We start from the raw sequence: 18631 nt of genomic DNA on the forward strand, positions 1-18631 counted from the left end.
AATCTCCCTGATGGCTAGTGATGATGAACATTTTTTCATGTGTCTGATAGCCATTTGTATGTCTTCATTGGATAAGTGTCTGTTCATATCTTTTGCCCATTTTTTGATATGATTATCTGTTTTGTGTGTGTTGAGTTTGAGGAGTTCTTTATAGATCCTAGATATCAACCTTTTGTCTGTACTGTCATTTGCAAATATCTTCTCCCATTCTGTGGGTTGCCTCTTTGTTTTGTTGACTGTTTCCTTTGCTGTGCAGAAGCTTTTGATTTTGATGAAGTCCCCAAAAGCTTTACTACAAAGCTGTGATCACCAAGACAGCATGGTACTGACATAAAAACAGACACACAGAGTAGAGAGCCCAGATATGGACCCTCAACTCTATGGTCAAATAATCTTCAACAAAACAGGAAAAAATATACAATGGAAAAAAGACAGTCTCTTCAATAAATGGTGCTGGGAAAACTGGACAGCTATATGTAGAAGAATGAAACTCGACCATTCTCTTACACCGTACACAAAGATAAACTCAAAATGGATAAAAGACCTCAACGTGAGACAGGAATCCATCAGAATCCTAGAGGAGAACATAGGCAGTAACCTCTTCAATATCAGCCACAGCAACTTCTTTCAAGATACGTCTCCAAAGGCAAAGGAAACAAAAGCGAATATGTTCATAAATGTTAATTTTAATATTTCTTTATATTTATACTATAATATAAGTATTTATAATACTTAATTTTATAAATTCTTAAATCTCTATATAAAAATTTCTGCATGTTCATATATGTATATTTCTGTTAAATTAGGAAATGAGACTTTCACCATATTTTATTGCATGTTATGTGGAAATGTATATTCCTAAATGCATTTTAATTTTTATTTTCATTTAATACCCCAAATTCTTTTGTTATAAGCCCTCATATTCTTTTATAAAAAGACTGTAAACAAGATTCTTACAAAAACTCTCATTATTTTGGGTCAACTATAGATTAGCCAATAGTTATTTCTTAATATATAGAATAATATTATGTTATTTAATATCAGTATAAAATAATAATAAAAATTCAATTAAAGTAGTTATAAACTTAGGTATTATCAGGATACTAAGTAATTATTAAAATGTGTAATATTATAATCAGAATAAATTAGTTTACATTGTATTTTAATATTACTTTATTAATCATAGATGATAATAATTGTTCATGACAATTCTTATTTTAAATATTACTAATTTATGTCATTCATTTACAGCAGTTTGTTGCAAGAGTAACAGGTAACCACATTTATTCTTCAGATTTTTTATATCAGTATATTTTTTGCTGAAAATATGATATCTAATAGGAATGACTTATACAATTAAGGTATTTATTATCTCTTTTTTGGGTCCTTACATACACCTGCCAAAAGCACATGTTGTACCTTGCATAATACCAGGAACATATTCCCATCTTGATTGACAGTAGTCACATATAAACTTAATAAGAATATACCTTCTAGATTAGGTCAGTGCCAAGCTACGCAAACACAGAATTCTTACTAACCAATTTAGGAAGAGGTAGATGGAAGTTTCCAACAGCTCAATAACAACAGGGTAAGCTCAAGCCATTCTCATCTTTCTGGGCTACTACCATCTCACTACATATCTTCTCTGGGTAGCTGAAGCAGATTTAAGAATTCCATTACTCACTCCATAATAGCCAAAAAGAGAAAAAGAAGGGCATAAGGCAGGTTATTTTTCTTCATGTGCTTAGCTCTTTAGATTGGAGAATAAAGTCTGCTAAAGCATACCTACAAAGTTCCACTTACTTCTCACTGACCAGAAGTGTTCATACACCTTCTCTGGATCAATGATTAACAGAAGGGGATGTAATTATAATGATATGTCTTAGTAGCCTCTTCACTGCAAAAAACAAAAGAGTTCTGAAAACTAAAAATGATGGAATGATTGATGGGAATCTACAAGTCTCCACCATTTGCGTTTTCACATACAATCAAACGATATCATCTCTAATGTACTAATTTAAAGTTTTTGTAAAATATTAGATGCATTTTGAAGAAATATTATTTTAAAGAAAATCTAAAAATGGCTTAAATGCAGCAAAGTTTTTTGAGGAACGTATTAAAATAAACTTTCTGGAAGAAAGTAAATATACCCTTTACATTCAAATCACACTAAAACTTGAAAATATGAAGGCAAAAACTATACGGTGAAGAAATATAAAGGGGGAAAAAAAGGGAGTAACTGCTTTCGCTCATGTTAAAAGCAATAGGGGACCTTATTCTCTAGAAAGTTATTACTTTGATGAATCCGTTGTCTTAAGAAACAAGTGTGAGCATGATGGAAAAGAAAACCGCAAATATTTCCTTATTTCTTTGGTTGTGTAAATTACATTTTTTTTTTTTCTGAATAATGAAGGTAAGAAAAAAATTTTGGAACTTACGGGGTCATAGCTTACCAGGGTTAAAAGAAGGGATATTGACTGGAGAAGTTCAGGGAATCTGGCTGCCCAAAGTAAATAGACCTTTTCTTACCAAGACAGTGCCACAGTGGGATAAGTCTAACCATTTTTAATTCTAGTGTTGTGTCCCACAGAGGCAGCAAAAGGACATTCATCAGCCCTGGAGTGGGTCTTGTGCCAATGACCATGAGTGACACTCCCATTAATATTATCTATTGTGCAAAGAGATTGTTCTCACAGAGAACTTAGGTTTCTCTTATTAGAAAAAAAATATAGAAAAAAAACATGAAGGACACAAAAAATATAATGTTCATTATATGGCACTCTTTGGTGGTCTAACGTCCAGATGCCATTCTTGAGATTTGTTTTTTAAAATTCCACATGACAAACAACAGTGTGTTTCATTGAATCCACATACTGCTCCTACCCACAGAGATATAATCCCATATGTTCTATTTAGTGCATTCTAGGATATGTGAATAGTGTTTTTCCCCTCTCAAATAAAGTCTTTTTGTTTTTATTAAGGTAAACTAAATGGAAAATGTATTCAATCATAGGGACGCCTCTACAAAATGGTGGAGGGTGAAAATAAAAACAAAAAAATAGACAATTTATGAGCATGCTGAGACGTACACATCCAACCACAATGAAAAGGGGAATGTAGGTAGTGGCTACAGTTTCATGTACTTATGTAACTGATACCAGCTAAGATTGATTTTCATGACCTCCACTCTGATAGCCTTCAGCATATTCCTCTGTGGTTTTAGCTAACATGATGAAATAACTTTTGTAGGATCTTTACTTAATACCAGAGGAAATATGTCACATTGATTTCAAGGACTTTTTGTTCCTTCTATCACTTAGTCCAAAGCAGGGGATAATGTTGGCAAATGTACCTATACCAACAGTTGAAATACCATGCTCTTTGTATTTCCTAGTCAGAAAATGACATTCTCAAGTATATACATAATTTCTAGACACAGTAGAAATTCCATCTATGAAATGTTATGTTTTGTGCATTTGCGTTTGTTTACAAAACCTGGCATTTTCCTATAGCCATGTGTTTCTTAGCAGTGCCCCCCTTTGAATATTTATTTCATCTCATCTTGAATTTGGTTCATTGTTGCTTTTCTCTTAAGGATTGCTTCTACTAATTTGGCATTGGACCTTTAAGAATTCCGGGGAAAAATCATACCTCTCGTTATCGGAAAGTCTTAAGGACAAAGCCTCCATAGCCTAAAATGGTGATTTAAATCTAAGTGCAAACAGTTAGATATTAGTCATTCACATGTGGACCAGTGAACAACCAACTGATATAAGTGAAAAGGTTAAACTGGGATCTCTTGTTAACAGCTATGCCTTCTGGAACCAAATTTCCTGAGTTAGAATCCTCCCTGGCATCACCACTTGCAAGTAGTGTAACCTTAGGTTGATTAATCTCATTTAAGCTATAGGAGACTTATCTCTAAAATCAGGATACAATAACACCTATTTATGGGTTAAATTATTTCATTCATGTAATGTTATTAAATGTAATATAATTAAAACAATTCTTGCACTGAAAATTCTCAATATTTATTAGCTATTTTTAGTACTGCTTTAGAAGGCTCATTCTAAACATACCCAGTTCTGAGAATTTTATTTCTCGGTTAAGTTGGTAAGGAATATAACAATGACAATAACAAATACAAGTTACGTGCTCTGGAGCTAGCTAAGTGCTCTGCTACTTAGCATCTGTATGATCTTACATTGGTTACTCAGTCTTTCTAGTTTTAGTTTTCTTTTATGTAAAATAGGGTAAATATGTGAAATATTAGCAATATATTTAAAGCATTAAGAGAGGAGTTTAGAGTATACATTTTATCATACCATAATACTATTTTTTTAATGGAAAACATCATTTTAAAAATTTTAAATAATTCATTGGCATTGTCAGAGAGTAATATGTGGGTATGTATATGTGGGTATATATAGAGATATATACTTTTCATGAATTTTAAATTATTTTTCCTCCTCAGGAAAAAAAAATCATCTGGAAACGTTTGTTGTTTTTTTTTTTACAGATTAAAAAGAGAAAAGAAATGAAAAGAAAAACAACATAGATATTTATAAAACTTTGACCTAACCTTGATTTTGTACTCTGCTGTACAGTACAATGGAAAGATTAAAACAAGTCAATTAATCTTTAAAAACATGACAACTTAAGGGGAAGATATCTTATCTCTAAACACAAACTTCTGGAAAAACAGATTATGCTGTAGAAAAATACTTATTAAAAATTAATATCTCCCAGCATAAACTATGGTAATATATAAAAGCATGTAAGTTCCCAGCACAAAAATAAAAATGAAGAATATGGTTAAAATAAAAGTTATTAAAATTCCTTTCTCCTGAGACATGCAACAAAATAATATACAGAAGCAAGGAAGACAAGGATGGTTGAAAAAATAAACAATAGGCAGCCAGCAATTTAAATGAAAAAGCTCCATGGAGAAGAGCCACAGTGAGAAAAATAAAAGAAACATTCTAAAGGTGTGCATTTTAAATAGAGAACATATTTAAATGCCTTCATGAGAAATAATTCAAAATCATATTAAATGCTATAACAAATTTTAGAAAGGCAATAATAGTCCATACCACGCCTGCCTATTAATATTTTCTTTATGCTGACTATTTAAGTGAGCAGAAGTGTATTTGAATAGTCTTTCACTTTCTTCATCCTGACTGAGCGCCACTCTATTTAGCTGAGTGCTGATTATCACCTCTCAAGAAATTTGCTGCCCATTGCATTATTTTTTTCTCCTTCTGTCTTTCATGTGCGAGCTAACTTGAGTTATTCTACAGAGAATAGTGCAAACATAAGATAACATACATTTTCATCTCACTCTATGGCCCTGAGAATTGTCAAGCATGATAGTAATTTCCATTTTGGTCCTGTTATAATGTGAATAATTCCAGTCATTATTTATTGAAAAGAAATAGGCATTAGGGAATGGGCATGTGAAGCATACAAAGGTGTTTTCTGCAATTCTTGACAACTCCTTAGACTCAGGCTCTGAGTTTCTAACAAGCTTTTTTTTTTTTTTTTCTCTTATTCAGATCTTTAAAAATTTTTTTTCTTTTATTTTCCTCCCATCTAGGTTGCAAAGATTGAGGGAGAAAACACACTACATTTATTTTTGATAATTATACCAAATATTTCTGATATCATGAAGTGCGGAATCAAAATATTACAGATCTGGTTATTTTATTCATGTAATTCTACATTTCTAAAAAGAGTCTTACTATACTCTTATAGTAAGAGTATAAATGTAAGCAAATAAATACTTTATTTGCTTACATTTATCAAACCAATAATAACTGGGATTGTGACTTTAAAGAAATGGACTTTCTTGTTTGGATCATATTAGTAATTTAACTTCATTTAGTTTTTTTACTGTACTGTAAATATTGCAAATTTACTTTATAATGGGAAAATAATAAAAATAGACATAATTTCACATCTTAGAGATAACTGTCTGTAATATTTTTGTTTTTCTGTCATTAAAAAGTGTTACAAAAGGGGCACCTGGCTGGGTCATTCAGTAGAATTTGCCAATATTGATCTCAGGGTCATGAAGTTTGAGCCCCACAACAGGGGGCAAGCATATTAAAAAAAAATACAGTTATAAAACTGTCTTTTACATTTTTAATTCAAGAATTAGAAACAGTGTATTTTCTTTTTAATACAGGAATTTCTGTGGCATTATTTTCATCAATAGAGATATATATTAGTTGTTAGGAATAAGTCAAAAGTTCTTCCTTAGCAAAGGGTTGTGTTACCACATTTCATCTTTATAGCTCTTTATGAGATAGTTGATTGATTGCCTTTTACTGACAAACAGAAGGTCAGAGACACATTAAGAGCTTAACCCTGGACTCACAATAATGTGAAGGTGAGAATTTGAACTAGCCAATAGGAAGTGTGAGTCTGTACAGTTAAAGCCTTGCCTACTTAAAGCCACCCAATATTTGATTGTCGGCCTATGCTACAATGTATTTAACCTAACTTTTACAATTGTGTAATATCTTTTCTTTAAGAACAAAATTATTATTGTAAATAATTCTAAATATTTTATCATTAGAGCATATTAATATTTTCTTTAAGCTGTTCAAATTCAATAAGATAAATATACTATTTTTAATTTTAATAATGTACATCCTTGAATTGCACATAAGGTAAACTGTTAAATAGCTTCATTGGTAAATTTTGTTATTTTTATTGTTCTTCTGTGAATACATTCACAAGTTTTCAAATTTCCTTGTGTAGGATTAATCTGTCTTTCTTGCATATCTGAGTTCTTCCCATCTTGAAGTACGTGAACACAGTCTCTCACTGATTTCACTTTCTTTTCAAAGACAAGTTTGAATTATTTTGTTTAAAACAAATGAATAAATAAATAATATATGTATGAATGGATTATGAGCATTAAAAAGGAAGGAAATCCTAGGGCACTTGGGTGGCTCAGTTGGTTAAGACTCATACTCTTGGTTTTGTCTCAAGTAATGATCTCAGTGTTCTGAGATTGAGCCTGGCATCTAGCTCCATACTCAGTGGGAAGTCCGCTTAAAGATTCTTTCCTTCTGCCCCTACTCACTTATAATAAATAAATCTTAAAAAAAAAAAAAAGGAAGGAAATTCTGCCATTCGTGACTACATGGATGAAGCTGGACAATATTATGTTAAGTAAAATAAGTAAGATATGAAAAGACAAATACTGCATGATCTGGTTTATATGTGAAATCTAAAATAATCAAACTCGGGGTGCCTGGGTGTCTCAGTGGGTTAAGCCTCTGCCTTCAGCTCAGGTCATGGTCTCAGGGTCCTAGGATGGAGCCCTGCATCAGGCTGCTTCCCCCTTCCCCTCTGCCTGCCTCTGCCTACTTGTGATCTCTCTCTCTGTCAAATAAATTAAAAAATCTAAAAAAAAAAAATTAAAAAAATAAAATAATCAAACTCATAGAAGCAGAGAGTAGAATGGTAGTTGTAAGGTGGAGGGAGAATGGAGATATTTTGGTCAAGGATACAAATTCTCAGCTATGTAAGATGAATAAATTCTGGAGATCTAATGTACAGTGTGATGACTATGATTCACAATATTGTATGGTCTACTTGAAATTCATAAGAGGTTTTAGATCTTAAGCATTCTCAGCATAGCAAAAGTAAGAGAAAAGAAACAAGAGGGAAAGGGAAAGAAAGAAGAAAGAAATGGTAACTCTGTAAGGAGATGGATATGTTAATTAGTTTGAGTGTTGTGATTATTTCATGATGTATGTTTATACAAAAACTTCAAGTACTACATCTTAATTATATAAATTAGTTTGAGAAGCTTTGGTTGCCCAGAGAGGGGGCATCCCAGTGCTAGCCCTTGGTGTAAGAGCTCAAGTGAGGTAAGGGTGTCCATGCAGAAGGAGAGGCCAGGTATGGGAGGTGAGTATTTCAAGTACTGCTGACCCAGTCAAGGTTTTACACACCAACTAGAAGAGTGAATTGGTTATTTCTTCAAAGTTGCATCTTGGAAAGAAGTAGGCACCAGTCTCAGTTTAAAACCTTTTCTCAAGTTCAGTGGTCACATATCAAGATGTCCCAAGGATGGTAGTACCTTAGATTGTCAAGTTCATTAGAAGAGTAGCCATGAAACAAGGTATCAGCCTCATCATCTTAAACACATTTATTTTTAGGCGGCACTCAGAACTCATTTCCCTTTGGCCGAACCATGAAAGGAGGTGAAGTACATCCATTTTACAGGTCCTATTTTGGGAAGTGGGGTATTGATGCAGTAATTGGTGAACACTATTTTCCATCTCTTGGTAAGCCTATAGTTAATACCTGCCCCAGTGATTTGTGGTTCTCTTCAGAATGCACAACACTTAACAACTGCTTTCTTCAGCTTTTGTCTCTCATTAATAATTCTGCTTCAACTTCCTCAAATTCCAAGTAATAAGAAAGGACTTAATTAATACTCCATCATTTATAGATACATTTAAAGTAAGATAAATAACATGAAATAAGGAAGTTACTAAGGGAAGGAGGATTATACCCTCAAGTTATATGTGTATATATATATACACACACACACACACACACACACACACAAACACATATACATATATATTTCAATTTATAGTAATGATTTATTTCATTTATAATTTCAGAAATGGGACAGGAGGTATACAAGGAAAAAATTATCTGATTGTATGTCAAGATATTTTGTGTGTGGGTGTGTTTTAAGTAATCTCTGCCTTTGCCACTAGTCTGCCTCCTTTGGAGATGTTTTATTTCTGAAGTATTAGAAGTATTAGCAATGACAACATTTTTCACAGAAACATTAGGGAAGGAAAGAATAGCATTTGAGTCCAATACAGATTACACAGTGAAAGTAGGACTTTCCAAAATAAGAAGTGTCAAGTTTGCTTGCATCAAATATGTTTGTTCACCAGCTTGCCTGTACTTGAGAGGGACATTTGCTTTCCTGACCTTTCCATGCTCCTTAATCCCTGCCTTGTTTGTTCCTTTGTTTGATATTGGCATGCCACTAGATTACTGTGAAACGTTTTCTAACCAGACATTTGCTTGATGACCCCCTGCCATGTTACACTTTGTATGAGTGGACCCTGCCAGGAAAGTGAATGAACCAAATCTTAAGGGAGTACTTTAATTCACGACTAAAGGACTCTACATATCAAAAATACTGTTCCCACTGGGAGGAAACATTTTCTTCATCAGTTACATTTTCCAGTAATTGGTTGCAATGATTTAGGAGTAAAACACAGTAGTGTGAGCATGGCAGAATAATTTTCACCTCCTGTTTCCATTTTGACTCTGATAAGAGTACCTGTCATATACACTGTCATACACCTCTGCTATATGCACATCAGTTAAAAAACATAAAGAATTAAAAAAATAAAAAACGTAAAGAATTGAAGAATATCTAGACATTGAAAAAAGTGTACCAAGAGTGTTCCAGAATCAAATGCATTTGTTGTTTTGTTTGTGGAACACCAAAAAGGAAATACAGGATCTGTGAGCGTTCATAAGAAATAAACAAGAATAGGTACAGATTTCAAATATCCATAAGGATAACTAAGATTACTACACAATAAACTTGCCTTGAAAATTAAGTCTCCTTGTATATGTCATTTTAAATGCACACAATAATACACATGCGATGAGGATTAGAGAGATGGAGAAAAATATTAATTGTCCAAAAAACCTCTTTTTGATTAAATGGAAGAAATATGACATATATATATATTTTTAAAAGATTCTATTTAGTTATTTGACAGACAGAGATCACAAGTAGGCAGAGAGGCAGGCAGAGAGAGAGAGGAAGGGAAGCAGGCTCTCTGCTGAGCAGAGAGCCCGACGTGGGGCTCGATCCCAGGACCCTGAGACCATGACCTGAGCCGAAGGCAGAGGCTTAACCCACTGAGCCACCCAGGCGCCCCAGAAATATGATATATTTTGTTGTTGTCTGGGGATCATTTTTCAGTATACACAAAACACAAAAGAAAATGTATGTTCAGATATTTAAAATTGTTTCTAACTGAAGCTATGGATGCTGTCCTCATTTTGCATGGTTCTGAGGTTCACAAATTCTACTTACCCTTGTTAGTTAAAATCAGTCCTTCCAAAAATCGGATTCACATTTGGTACTCAGGTATATTAACTGTGATTGATTGCAATTAAGTACAAACTTCACAGCTATTTCTTCAGTTCACAAATCATCATATAAGTGATCTATTCATCATAACCAGTTACATTTGTATACTTTGAAGTCTGATGGCGGTGGTCACTTCCCATCTTTTGTTCAGTCCATGCAGACAAGAAGCATGTAGTTGTGTTGCCTTCTTTCTCCCAGTGATAAAGCCAAGTGACATTTTACAAGATGGGCAACAGAAAGAAGGAATTGACCAACAACAAATGTTTACCAACAGTAAAGTTGGTAAAGCCAACGCTGGGAGTTCAGTTCAAATGTAATATAAATGGAGTTCTAGAAGAGATGGATAGCCAGGGGAACGTTGACACTGCCATGGTTTCAGAGGCTTGAGATATGCAGTCAGGGAATTTTAGTAAAAGTGAATTTATCAAAAAAAAAAAAAAAAAACGAGGAAATTCTTGGGGCACCTGGGGGGCTCAGTGGGTTAAAGCCTCTGCCTTTGGCTCAGGTCATGATCCCAGCGTCCTGGGGTCAATTCCCGAGCAGGGAACCTGCTTCCCTTCCTCTCTCTCTGCCTGCCTCTCTGCATACTTGTGATCTCTGTCAAATAAACAAATAAAATTAAAAAAAAATGAAAAACTGTGACAAAAAGGATGAAGATGTTTCAGGATAAGTGAGGTCAGTCAAATTTCACATGGAGGAAATTCTCAAAGATGTTTCATGACAATTAAAATTCACAGAATAACATATTAGAAGTTGACCCAACCTTAGAAAGCCTATGGCAATTCAGTGAGGCTTAGAAAAAAATGCTCATTCTACCATGTAAATTATCCAGTGAGAAGAAGAAGGCAAGACTGTTCAAATTACTTTTTTTTACATCTACTGCTTAATATGTAGATATAATATTTAGCAAAGAAATAAAATGTTTTAATTCTCAATGTTTTTATGGAATTTAATCTAAGATAATAAATAGAAAATTTTCACCAAATCTGTGAAACAGAAACAAACCTGATCTTGCATCAACCCTTGATGCACAAGCAGGATAAGTAACTGAGAATCAAGTAAAACCAGAATCAGATACTAAGTCAAATTTAATACAATTTGATGGCTAAGCTGAACATAGCTGTTCAGGTAAAATAATTTTCAAAACCATTAAATTATCAATTTTAAATTTTATAATTTTTTAAAGCTCTCTGAAGAAATTCTATTTAACCAAGAATGTCATTCAATGGTTGTTTAATTTTTTTAATTTTTTTTTTCTAAAATTCTGTGAATATGGTCACTTCTGTTTTAAAGCATACAGACTTAAAATAAGAGGATTGAAAATGAGTTATATTCATTATACAGATTTATTTTTTTCAATTATACCTTGGTTTTATAAATAACAATTTAAAAGTAGACATCTGATGAGTTTGATGAAATGTGGGTTTTTTTTAAAGATTTTATTTATTGATTTGAGAGAGAGCATTAGTAGGGAGGAGAGGGAGAAGTAGGCTCCCCGGTGAGCAGGGAGCCAGACATGGTGCTCTATCCCAAGACCCTTGAGACCATGACCTGAGCGGAAGGCAGATGCTAAAGAGACTGAGCCACCCAGGCACCCCTTGATGAAATGTTTTAACAGATAAACTTTGTCAAATGTTTAGGTACCTACCATTGAAACTCACTTGGTTATTTTCAAGTATACTCCTGTTATTCATCATTAGAATAGAATCGACAAAAAATAACTGATGATAGAATTTTTAGGACTCACAGTTTTTGTTTGAATTATTTTATGTAATAACTAGTCAGATAAGCATGTAAGAACTATTGACCAAATAGAGGAAAGAATAAATAAATTTTACATTGCCAAAACCATTAACAGGAAAAAAAAAAAAAAAAAGAAAGTGGGTGGGTGGGGATGATAAGTTCCACTAGAAAAAGTATGAAGGAAAAGTATTTTGTTTTATGATGTGTCTGCTAAATAGGACCAAGAAAATAATTTTAGTTTTCTATACTGTGAAGCTTTCAATTTCTGGCAATTGGAAAAAATACAGTATCTACCTTCTCATTGTACTATTACAAATGAAACAGTACATTTACTAAAACAACATATGCATCTACAAAAGTCAAAGACAGATTCATTCATTCTTAGTACAATATATGAGTACTTGATTAAAAGAGGTGGCTCAGTGGGTTAAGTGTCCCACTATTGATCACCTCAGGTCTTGGTCTCAAGGTCTGAGTTCAAGCCTTGTGTTGAGCTCCATGCTGGGCATGGAGCCTATTTAAAAACAAACAAACAAACAAACAAACAAACAAATAATAGAAGAATTAATTTAGAAAGACAAGCTCGTGAGGTCAAATGGCTGCAGAAATATTTTTTTCTTAAATTAGCAAATTAATTTTCATTATCCAAAAAATGTACTCTCATCTAATGTCAGCCAGAGGTGAATAAATTATAACTAAGAAAAAAATATTAGTTTGAATTAAATTTTTAATTTAAAAATCCTGCACTATTTTGGATCTTTGACAAATATTGTAAGGTTGATGAACATTAGGTATGAAGGCCATTAGGGTTTAGATGTAATTATATAAAAAGTTACAATTACAAATGGAATGGTCCTACATTAGTGTAAGCTGCATTTCAGTTCTTATCCTCCTTGAGATTCTTAATCGGAAAAGTGGAGATGTAGGGAAGCATTTAGTGGCATTGTATTTGGAGGAATACCAACTCTCTTCCATTATAATGAAATGTCAGTCTTAGAGCTATTTCCACCAGGGAAATGGCTTCATATCATTTGTAATGGCAGCAGGGAACCCAAGTGTGGCCATTCAGACACATGCGACTATCTCAGCGAGAAACAGAATAATACAACAAGAAGATGTACCATCCTGATAGAACACTGCTCCCTACTGTATTTTTAGAGAAGATATATCTAATTTCCCAGGGGAAGAGCATTATGTTCCTATAAGTAGTATTCTAACCTGAAAAAAAAAAAATAGAGAACTTTATGAAAAGTTAAAATTTAGAATTCAAGACATGCTGTTTGATTAGGCTAAACAGGAAAATCTACAATAAGCAGTTGTCATATGCTGCTTCTAGTTACAGCCTGAATAAACAAATACAATTTTATGAAATCTTTGAATTTTTTAATAAAACCTTTGAAATTTGATAACACTTTTATTATCATGATTTTGCAGATCTCAATTTACATTCAATTGAGAAAATATTTAATAAAAATCACCTTTGAATTTTCCTAATTCATGTTGCTTATGTCATTTCTTATTTTGCAAAATTGTACAGTGGTTTTTAAAGTTTTGTGGATTTTCTTAAGGGTTATGCACAGAGGTTGCTATCTCCTTGCTCTGTGAGTATATTTTGATAATTAATTCTTTCCAATATTTTGTAAAGAATAGCTATATTTTTCTTTACCTAAATGTTAATATTATGAAGGGTAGTAGAATGTTCCATTCCAAAATATACCTCTTTGGTATAAGGATTATTTTGAACTGATCCGAGAAACAGTAGACACAGGAGAAGCTCTGAAATAAGAGTAGACATCATCATCCCTTTTATACCGAAAATTTATATTTATAGAGGATGTGTCTTTGTAAACTGTAACAGGAGGAGAAAGATGGTTCTAAATCACATGAGACCCTTATCAATAGAAAAGGCATAGAAAAGTCTGCATAGCAAAACTTACTCTTTTTTACCTTACTTTTCCTGATGAGGACATCCTTTTCTCTTTTGTCTTTAGCTGAATATGGTATGTATGTATGCATTTATTATAGGAATCATCTCTTGCTTACAGAGTAATGATTTAAACTGAATACATTTAAGCACAGTAAATATTTGACACGGAAAGTAATTGTATCAGAAGATGTGTCAGAAAAATAACAACTCATCTGACACATAATAACTAGAAAATATTTTTCTGTCTGGTAATTTAAGTGTTACAAATCCTGAGAATGTTATAACTGAACCAAACAGGTAATACCTATAATTAAATCTTGCTTGGAAATCATCTGTTAAGAAAATGCTTTGGGATACAAATCACCTATGTATTAAACATGAATCTTATATTTTACAAAGAATTTAAACAAATATATCAAACAATTAAAGTTAAGTGGCTCTTAATAGAGCTATTAGGTTCAAGGATACACTAGTCCATGATTTCTCATAAACTGGGGTTTTCCATTGCAGTGCCACTCCCTCTGTCATTTATCTACCTGTTGATGTCTTCCTCTGCTGAGTGGATTCTTTCAGAAATGCAGATTTCCAACTTAGCTTTTTTTTAAACTTTTTTTTTTAAATATTTTTATTTATTTATTTGAGAGAGATAGAGAGAATGAGAGAGAGAGAGAGAGAGCGCATGAGAGGGGAGAGTCAGAGGGAGAAGTAGACTCCCTACTTATCAGGGAGCCTGATGTGTGCTTAATCCCAGGACTCCAGGATCATGACCTGAGCCGAAGGCAGTTGTTTAACCAATTGAGCCACCCAGGTGCCCCCCAGCTTATCTTTAAATGGTAAAAAACCACTGAGGTTTTACTCTTAAGCACAGTCTACTAAGGGTTGCCAAAGAGCATGAGGTACTGTTGACCTGAACCCGGTAATAGCCAAATAGTCAATTCCTGAAACTCCATACTTCTTTCCATTACCACTTCGAGTTCTTCTAAAGTATTGGGCTTCTCTGGGTCCTAGATTTAATCAAATCATAACCTCTCACACTTTCTCTTCCATGATCTGGGTCTTTCAGACATCTCTCCATTTAAGAGGTAGGAGAGCCAGGGGACTCTGCTCAGGGTCCAGGAGAACAGCCAGGATACCTGCTCCATCCTCATGCCCCAGAATCCCTGGCAACTGTCCCACCTGAGCCGCCACCTGTTCCCTTAAATATGGTATTTAAGCTGGTGGTTTAGAAAACCTCAGAGAGTTACACATTTTTCTGTGGGTATTTCCCATGTATACATGAGATATACATGTTAACAAACCTCTCTTTCTCTTGCCAATCTGTCTTTTATTACAAGAATCTCAGCCAAGCATTCAGAAGGATAGAAAGAAAATTACTTTCCTCCCCTATAATTATTAAATAACTAAGCAGGAACATGCTTTTTAATTTACAGTGTTCTTTTAAATATACTGTTAATTTTTAGTTTGAATCCTAATTCTAGTATTATCAACTAATTTTAATGGTCAAGGAAACAAATTTACTGAGTTTTAATTCACCATTATTACATAAAATAAAAATATTTTTCTAAGTTGGAATTTAGTGAAGAGTACATATACCATTTATTCATTATTTATTTATTTATAGTAGATAATTGCTGTTTAATTTTATTTTTCTTGGAGAGAGAGAGAGTAGAAGCAGATTAGAGGGAGAATGAGAGAATCTTTTTCTTGTTTTTTTAATTAATTCAATTAGCCAAAATATAAAACATCATTAATTTCAGATATAGAGTTCAGTAATTCATCAATTGCATATAACACCCAGTGCTCATCTCTTCATGTGCCCTTCTTAGGAAAGAGAGAATCAGAAGTGACATTCTTAGATGGCCATAAAATGTGTAGTTCTTTGCATTCATATAAGTTCAATCTACATGATATCTGAAAGGATTTTTGAAGGTCACTGATAAATTTCCCAGTAAAACTCCAGAAGAGAGGAATATCTTCTCTCTTAATGCATAATGTGGTCATCGAATGCCCACTTTTCCCTTTTTCTTATTTATAGTAATCTCTGATAATTCTCCATAATTTCTGCTCCTTCATTCATCTTTACTTAATCTATGTGTGGGAAAGATTAATTTATTTATGATATATTTCAAATATATGTCATCATTTCCACTTAACGTTAGCATCAGTCTATTGCTTTTTTTTTTTAAGACTGTTATTGACAATCTAAGTATTTGAGTTCTTATGAAGCAAATAACAAAAGAAAAAAAAATTAGTTTCCACAGTTTACAAGAACTGTCAAGATCCTGAGAAAGCACACCTTGTAGTTTTGCCTTTTTGAATTTAAGAAAGTAAAGAACATTGTATTCTCTCATACCCCCCCCCAATAAATGTCTTCTAGAGAAATAAATCATAACTGGCTTATAAAATTCTGAAATGCTTAACAATAACTCTAATAAATTAACAAAAATGTTTATTAGAAATTAAGGAAAGATTTCATAGCAAGAAAACTTTAAAGAATATGTGGCTTTCCTACCAGTCAATTCAGAATGACATAAAGTTGTTAAGGTCCATGAGTCTGTTCATATGAGGTGCCTTTCTCTAACTTGGCCAATGTGAATAGTGTGTACAATTGTTCTATTGAACTTAGTCAATCATTGTTATTTGAGCAACTTATGAAGAAATAAAAAATAAAACTTTGGAAAGAAAAAAAGCAACTCAGAGCATCTCATCAAAAAAGAAACAACAGGGTGAGAATAGAACCTCTTGCCCTGACCTCAGCAAACCAAGGCTTGGCTGCGATGTCAGCCATTCCTTTTTTTTTTTTTTTTAAGATTTTATTTATTTATTTGACAGAAACAGACACAGTGGGAGGGGAAACACAAGCAGGGGGAGTGAGAGAGGGAGAAGCAGGCTTCCCACTAAGCAGGAAGCCCAATACAGGGCTCTATCCCAGGACCCTGGGATCATGAGGTGAGCCGAAGGCAGATGCTTAACAACTGAGCCACCCATGTGCCCAATTTCAGCCATTCCTAAGGATGTGACTTTTTCTGAAATTATCTGATCTGCACTGGTGGGGTAATCTGATAGACATCCCTTCCCCCAAAGAAGGTGACCTTACTTGATATAATCCTTTCTTTATGACTCCCTGCCCTACCCACGTTCTGCTTTAAAAACATATTTTGTACAGGTTCTTGGAGCCTCTTTCTACTTCCTAGACTGGATACTCTTTTATTTGTGAATTGTTGAATACAGTCAATTAAATCTTCAAATTTACTCAGTTGAATTTTGTTTAACAATGTGAAAGAAAACAGAACTTTCTCAAAGTAATTGGATGTTGTAAAGGAAAAAAAGAAAAAAAAAGAGAAATTTTTGCAGAGATGTGTAATTCTAAAGGGTGTTTAGATCTTAGGCTTACATATTATTGTCAACTAAAGAAAAGAGATTTGGGGCTCCTGGATGAGTAAGGCTATTTGTGGGAAGGTGATAGGGCAAAGTGTAGTAAACAAGGATAAGATTTGATAGATTTGTCAAGTATCTTCTCCATTGATAAATTTCTTATGATTAAGTCATTCTTATCTACCCGGTACAGAGAGAGACACCTTCACAAGTGGAGATTTCCCTTATAAATAAAAATTTCCCTCAAATAAAGAAATCATGGATTATATTCAGAATTTTTGTGTGTCTGCTCTTTCTTAAAATAATCTATTCAGCATAATCTTTATGCCAAAGAGACATATTTTTGAGTGACATACACACATACTTTGAAGATATTGTGGGATTAGTTCTGGACCACTCTAATAAAGCAAATATAAGAAAGTGAGTCAAATGAAAAAATAATTTTTTTGTTTCCCCGCACATATAAAAGTTATGTTTATATAGTACTGTAATCCATTCAGCATGCATAGCATTACGTCTTAATAAATAATATACATTTCTTTTTTTTTTAAGATTTTATTTATTTATTTGACAGAGAGAAATCACAAGTAGGCAGAGAGGCAGGCAGAGAGAGAGGAGGAAGCAGGCTCCCCGCCAAGCAGAGAGCCCAATGTGGGACTCGATCCCAGGACCCTGGGATTATGACCTGAGCCGAAGGCAGTGGCTTAACCCACTGAGCCACCCAGGCGCCCAATAATATACATTTCTTAATTAAAAATAATTTCTTGTTAAAAGTGCTAACCATCATTTGAGCTTTAATTGAGTCATAATCTTTTTTTTAAGATTTTTATCTGTTTATTTGATAAAATGAAAGGTGGGAACAGTAAAGACAGAGTGAGAAGCAGGCTCCCCACTGAGCAGGGAACCCAATGCGGGGCTGAGCAGGGAACCCAATGTGGGGCTTGATCCCAGGACCCCAGGATCATGACTGGAGCTGAAGGCGGACGCTTAACTGACTGAACCATCCAGGTGCCCAGGGTCATAGTCTTTTTGATAGTGGAGGGTCTTGCCCTAATGGTGATGGCTGCTGACTCACCAAGACAGTGACTGCTGAACTTGAGGATAGATGAAGCAATTTCTTAAAATAAGACAACAATGAAGTTTGCCACATCCATTGATTATTTTACAAATAATTTCTCTGTAGCATATAATACTGTTTGATAACAATTTATCCACAACAGATCTTTTTTTTTAAACTAGAGTCCTTCCTCTCAAACCGTGCCACTGCTTTATCAACTAAGTTTATGAAGAATTCTAAATCCTTGTCAACATTTCAACATTCTTCACTGCATCTTCATTAGGAATAGATTCTATCTGAAGGAACTGCTTTCTTTGCTCATCCATAAGAAGCAACTCCTCATTTTTTCAAGGTTTATCATGAAATT

The 18631-nt window shown here is 33.6% G+C and overlaps 1 pseudogene; it reads right to left on the bottom strand.

The window, feature by feature from the left end:
- Nucleotides 1-14247: 14247 nt before the first annotated feature.
- Nucleotides 14248-14980, bottom strand: LOC111146852 (annotated as a pseudogene).
- Between the last annotated feature and the right edge of the window lie 3651 nt (nucleotides 14981-18631).

Source organism: Enhydra lutris, unplaced genomic scaffold (assembly GCF_002288905.1).
Source record: "Enhydra lutris kenyoni isolate GAN:26980312 unplaced genomic scaffold, ASM228890v2 scaffoldscaffold2, whole genome shotgun sequence".
Classification (NCBI taxonomy): Eukaryota; Metazoa; Chordata; class Mammalia; order Carnivora; family Mustelidae; genus Enhydra; species Enhydra lutris.